General features: G+C 40.1%; 1 protein-coding gene across 6 annotated transcripts in view; it reads left to right on the top strand.

Moving 5' to 3' along the window:
* The window catches only part of LOC138153720 (GON-4-like protein), a 79,225-nt gene that overhangs the window by 51,195 nt on the left and 22,030 nt on the right, over positions 1-6,000 (top strand). The gene's annotated exons all lie outside the window — the stretch shown is intronic.

Here is a 6,000-nt window from a genome sequence, read left to right as displayed (position 1 = left end):
GGATACGCCGCAAGAACAAAATACACAGCAGGATCCGACGTTCTGTTCTTGGTGTGGTGGCGTCGGGGCTGCTTCTCTTTTCCCCCCGGCCCCCCCACAAAGGCTGCTTCCGTCAGAATTTCCCCCCCTGCGTGCTTAGGCCTTTACAAACACCACAGGAGCAACCTGTACCTTGCATCCCTGCTGACCCAGCTGCCATTAATGGGCAGGTAAGCCAGCTTTGTGGGAACGGCAGCCCTTTGCAGGCCACCGGCCTTGTTTCTATCTTAGCTTTCAAAGTCAGAGTCTAGGGAAGCAGCCTTTGTGGAGACACAACTTTTACAAGTTTTACAGCCCCAGTTACTGTAGACCTAGAAAAGAATGTCCTTGTAAACACAGGCCTTAGGACTGTGAGGTGGTTCAACTTGAGGAATTGATGAGATTTTATCAGTGGAAATGAGAATCAAGAAGATGCATTACCATTTGCTTTGCTGCTGTCCTCCTGGGACTACATGGCTGACTTGCAACTGAAACCTCATATGTGTTATCTTGTCGTCAGAATGTGAGCTTCTTGAAAGTGGCTTCTGTTTTGCTTTTCTATTTGTACCTTCACCTCTTAGCTCAGTGCTTCGCATGTAGTTATTGCTCAGCAAAATACTTTTTCATTCATGCATTCATGCATGCATTCATTCATAGTGGTATATATACTTTTAAGGCCATGTTCATCTGATTTTCTATGACTGTGACTCAGAATACTATAATCTCTAAGGAATTAAAATTGACAATCATTCAAAGAGCAATGGAGAAGAAAGGACATGGTGAATTGAGGAGGCTGCCTCAGTGCCAGACAAACACATTCTTATGAAGTGATGTAAGGATCCTATCGATGAAACTCATGATTCAGAAAAATAGAATGGGCTGGTTATGTAACAAGGACAAGGAATAATGCATGGATTGCTTGTATGTACCATTGTCATCTTTGGAATATCAAAAGGACTTGAGGAAGGCTGCCAACATGTTGGGTGGACCCCCTGTGGTGGACTTATGGGAAAACATGCTCAAAAGTTAAGCAGGATAGAGAGGTTTGGATAGGCAGTCATTTGCAGTGGTGGAGGGAAATCCCACACTGACATGAATTTTTGTGTATCGAACAAGAGAGCAGGTATTCTAAGGCAGAGGTATCGAAGTGTATGACCCCAGACCCACCTGAATCAGATTAAAATACAATTAGGAAATGTTTAACAAAATAAGTGAAAATTTAATATAACATAGGTAATGTTTATTTATGGTTTTCTAAGCCAATATATAGTTCTTAGAAATCTTCTACTTGAGTTTGACATCATTGCTCTAAGAGATTCCTCTGTGCTGGTTCAGAAGTGACACTGATTTGGGGGGACCCCAGTAGTCGCTGAGTATCCCTTCTGAGGTATTATGGGATTAGATATATTGAGCAATTCATACAACCTCCTTACTGATGCCCTGACTGACAGTGTTAGGACCATCCTGATTGGCTAATTGACGTGAGAGCCAGTAGGGAGAACTTCTTTTTGTCCTTTAAAATTTTTGGTGATAAAAGATGAAACTAAATCATCCTATGGACTGAGTTTGAAACACTTCATATTTCTCTAAGATGTGAACAAGACCTGAGAGGCACTACTTATTTACAGTGAGTCATGGATCATAACCCACTAGCATAACCATAGCAGAATGATCAGGGACATCACTTTAGGTTTGGAAGATCAGAAATAAAGTGGTATGGGATAGGACTTTTAAGGAGGATCTTGCAGAGTGGGATTGTCATTTACCCATTTTATTAGTTCCATATTTTTGTCCATCAGAAGAAACACTCCATCTTCAAAGAAGTACCACAGGGTCGTGTACTGCTGAGATCAGCAGTAATATGGGAGGCTGACCACTGGCTTTGCCAAATGGGCCTATGAGGAGAGTGGATGTAGAAAAAGAGATGGAGGCCATGCATGACCTAGTGAACATAGAGGTCTGTTAACCAGGTCTGCCCTTAACACTGTAGCCTGCTGCTTTACTGGCCAATACAGATGACCTGCTTTGTACCTCCATAGATTGCAAAATCCTCCAAAGGGGGTACTCATTAGTGGCAGGGCTTCTTCTGTTGTAGAGAGGGAGAGACTTGCTGGGGCTGCCATTGACCCATAGTTAGGATTTGACTTTACATTCCTAAACACAGAGTAACGGCAGAAACAGCCATTAGAGGATTAACAAAGTGACATACGCATGGCTGTAATCAATAGCTTTGGGTCAAGGTACCATTAACTAGAAAGGAAGTACAAGAGTGGATCTGGGAACATGAAATAAAAATGATTTTCCACATACTGTACCAGCATCAAATAATTGGCATTATAGGATGATGGAATGGGCTGTTAAAAGCTCACAACAGCTTCTTTTAAGACAAGGTCTATGAATTCTGGGTTGGCTTATAGCAGATAGTAACTTGTGCCATGCATCAGTGACCATCATATGGTTTGCTTCTTCTTTGGGAAGGAGACATGGATCTAGGAGTCAAAGATTGGAGAACCAAGGGAAATAAGACATGAATTGTTAAAAACATGTTTTTGTTTCCCACCTATGCCCTCTGGGACTTCTGGCATAGCTGTGCCCTTCACTTTGCAGTGATCCAGCTGCACTGGCCTGTTTGCTGTTCCTTGCACTTGACACTGCTTTTCCAAACTCTAGATCTGTTCACTAGCTGTCCCTGTCACCTAGAATATTTCTTCTATGTTATGTTTTGCAAGGCCTCCTTTCAAAGCCTCGTGCTGCTCCTGCATAGGGAGGATACTTAGCTGGGCTCCCAAGGTCTGCTTCTTTCTGAAGCATGACTTTCTGTTGCCAGAGGTTGGCCTCTCGTGTTTATAGTTAGCTTTGTTCTTTGTTGTCAGCTCCTTGAAGCTTCTCCCTGCAGGAAGCAGTGTATTCTACTGGGACAATTGTTTTCCCTTCATTCTTGAAGAGGACAAATGACACCAAGAGGGTGATGTCTTGACTTGCTTGTAATTTGGATTTAAATGAGGCAGAGCTGCCTTACTCTTTTCTCCAGTCATCAAAATCCAGTGACAAGACAATAGTCGAGATGACTGGCGATGACCCAGGATGCATTGGATGACTTTGACCTTTCAAAGTAAAGTGTTTCTTAGGTCTCAGTTTGTCTGTGGCAATGCCCATTCCATGACTAGAAACTAGGCAAGAATTGAGATGGGCAGCTAGGTGGTTCCGTGAATAGAATGGCAGGCCTGAAGTCAGGAAGACTTCCTGAGTTTAAATCTGCCCTCAGACATTTACTAGCAGTGTTTCTGGGCAAGCCTCTTCACTCTTTGCTTCAGTTTCCTCATCTGTATAATGAGCTAAAGAAGGAAATGACAAACTACTCCAGTATCTTTGCCAAGTAAACCCCAAATGGGATCACGAAGAGTTGGATGTATCTGAAATAACTGAACAACAATGAGAAGAATGGAGACAAAAGATGGCTCAATTTATATTGCAAATCCCTATAGAAAGAGAAAATCCATTCTCCTCATTCCTCCCTACCTCTCAGGGACTAGCTGCAGAATTTAGCAAACTAGCTTTCCTAAAGGCAGTCCTTTGGGTATGGCCAATCCTTTACCTACCTTGAAATGCCTCTCTAATTCTACCAAGGAGAACTTTGCACTCTCTAAGGGAGCAGCAGAGTGTTAGGGCCCTGCTATATTCATAAGCCATCTCTCTTATCTGCCCCTTTAGATTTTATCATTACACCTATCTTTATATGTAATTTAACACCTTTTTATCTGTGATTATATCCTGGACTGGAGAAATTAGTTTGTCAGGACCCAACTCTCCTCTCTCTCCTTACATTTATAATACTTGATGTTTGGGATAACTGAGTGGTAAAATGTAATTGGGTGTATCACTAGAATTCTGGATTGATATTGCCACATTCATAATGTTTTTTGTTTTTGTTTTTGCTTTTTTTTTTTGGAGGGCAGTTGGGATTAAGTGACTTGCCCGAGGCCACATGGCTAGTTAAGTGTTAAGTGTCTGAGGATGGATTTGAACTCAGGTCCTCCTGACTCCAGGGCTGGTGCTGTATTCACTGCACCAACTAGCCTCCCCATAATGTTTTTTAAATGATGTTATCATATATTATATTTGATCTATGTGATAAGTGAGCAGTGAAGCATAATATGATAAATTAAACAGCTTTATGACACAAGGTTTATCACATACATTCCTTTGTTAGTGTACTTGTGAAATTAAATTAAATATCCAGTTCGTTCATTAGGGAAAAGCCTACCCAGTCATTTTCCTCTTTGATTGACCAGGGCATGGTACCAGGGCCTTATTCAGATGATTTAGTGCACATTACCCTAATAAGGATCTTTCATAAGTATGGCAGAAGCTATGGCTTAGTGCTGTATTTTGGCCAGGGAAAAAACCCTTAATCTCTGATGGCAACATAATTGGTTTCCCAAGGGGAGAATGAAGTGGGATACAGAGGAACTATGTGGTATTAAGATTGAGCAAAAAGGCTACACAAAAACAGCATGGATGAAAGTGCAAGGCATGTTCTCCTTTCTTTATAGGGTCAAGGACCTCAAGAAGTAGAACCCAGCATATACTGTTGAAATTGATTAATAAGTTTTACTGAACTGCTTTTTATTCTCTTTTGTTACAAGTGTACCTGTCTCGAGAGAAAATGGAGAATGATATATTGGGAAAGGAAGAAGATATAAAAACAAAAGATTTCAATAGAATAGAATGAAAGGTATAAATATGTGCCTAATGAAAAGCTAAGAAAGGGGTCTAGTTTTGACATTTGGTAAGATTGCACTCAATCAGATATCGACAAATTATAAATCATAGGAATTGTCTAGACAGAAGACTGGAGGTGGATAGGGAGGAAAAAAATAGATCTACATATACATACACAGATATATTTCTAGCACTAAGTGGGATATATAGCTAGAATGATCAGAATATCATTAATGAAGTTAAAGTGAGCTCCATGTTTCTATAGTCATTCATATCCTCCATGGCAGTCTTTTGGCTGGAGGTAGGTAGTACAGAGCCAAAGTCTCAGTGGCATTGTATTTTATGGAGTTGGACTTAATAGGGCATGTGAAGATAGCATCAGTTCTATCTTTTCTTTTTTAAAAAATTCAGTTTTATTTTCATGTATGCATTCTCACCTTCCCCTTTCCTTCCTCGAGACAGCTGGAAAAGCAAAACACCTGTTACAAACGTGTAGTTGATCAGTACAAATTTCAGCATTAGCCATGTCCAAAAAGAAATGTATCTCACTCTGAACTCTTGAGTCTACACCTATCAGGATGTGGGGTAAAATGTTTCATTGTGAGTCTCTGGAATTGGGGTTGGTTTTTTTGTTGGTGAGTTTTTGCCTTTCAAAGTCGGTTTTACAATAGAGTTGTTATTGTAGAAGTTACTCTCTGGGCTCTGCTGATCTCACTCTGTATCAGTTCATAAAAGTCTTCCCAGGTCTCTCTGAAACTATATTCTTCATCATTTCTTATATAGTATTCCATCACATTCCTTACCATAACTTGTTAAACTATTCCCCAGTTTATGAGCATCACTTCACTTTCCATTTCTTTGACATCACAGAAATCTATTATAAATGTTTTGGAGCATATGGCTCCTTTTTCTTTTATGTCTTTGGAGTATATATATTTCTAGTAGTTATATCTCTGGGTCAAAGGGTATGTAGATACAGTTTAATAGTTTTGGGGACATAATTTCAAACTGCTTTTTTAGAATGACTAGTCCAGAGTTCCACCATCAGTGCATTAATGTAGCTGTTTTCTTACAGCTCCTCCAGCATTTGTTATTTTCTTTTTTTGTCAGCTTGACCAATCTGATGGGTGTGAGTTAGAACCTCAGAGTTTTTTTAAATTTTTGTTTCTCTAATTATTCGTAAGTTAAAGGATTTTTTCCTGTGGCTCTTGGTACCTTGGGTTTCTTCCTTTGAAAACCAGCAGTTATTTCTTAATGCAG

The sequence above is a fragment of the Petaurus breviceps genome, unplaced genomic scaffold (assembly GCF_028583685.1).
Source record: "Petaurus breviceps papuanus isolate PSGF00001 unplaced genomic scaffold, PetGlider_PUasm1.0 91023, whole genome shotgun sequence".
In the NCBI taxonomy this organism is placed as follows: Eukaryota; Metazoa; Chordata; class Mammalia; order Diprotodontia; family Petauridae; genus Petaurus; species Petaurus breviceps.
Note: the sequence above shows the minus strand (reverse complement) of the source record. Positions and strands in the feature narration are given on the sequence as shown.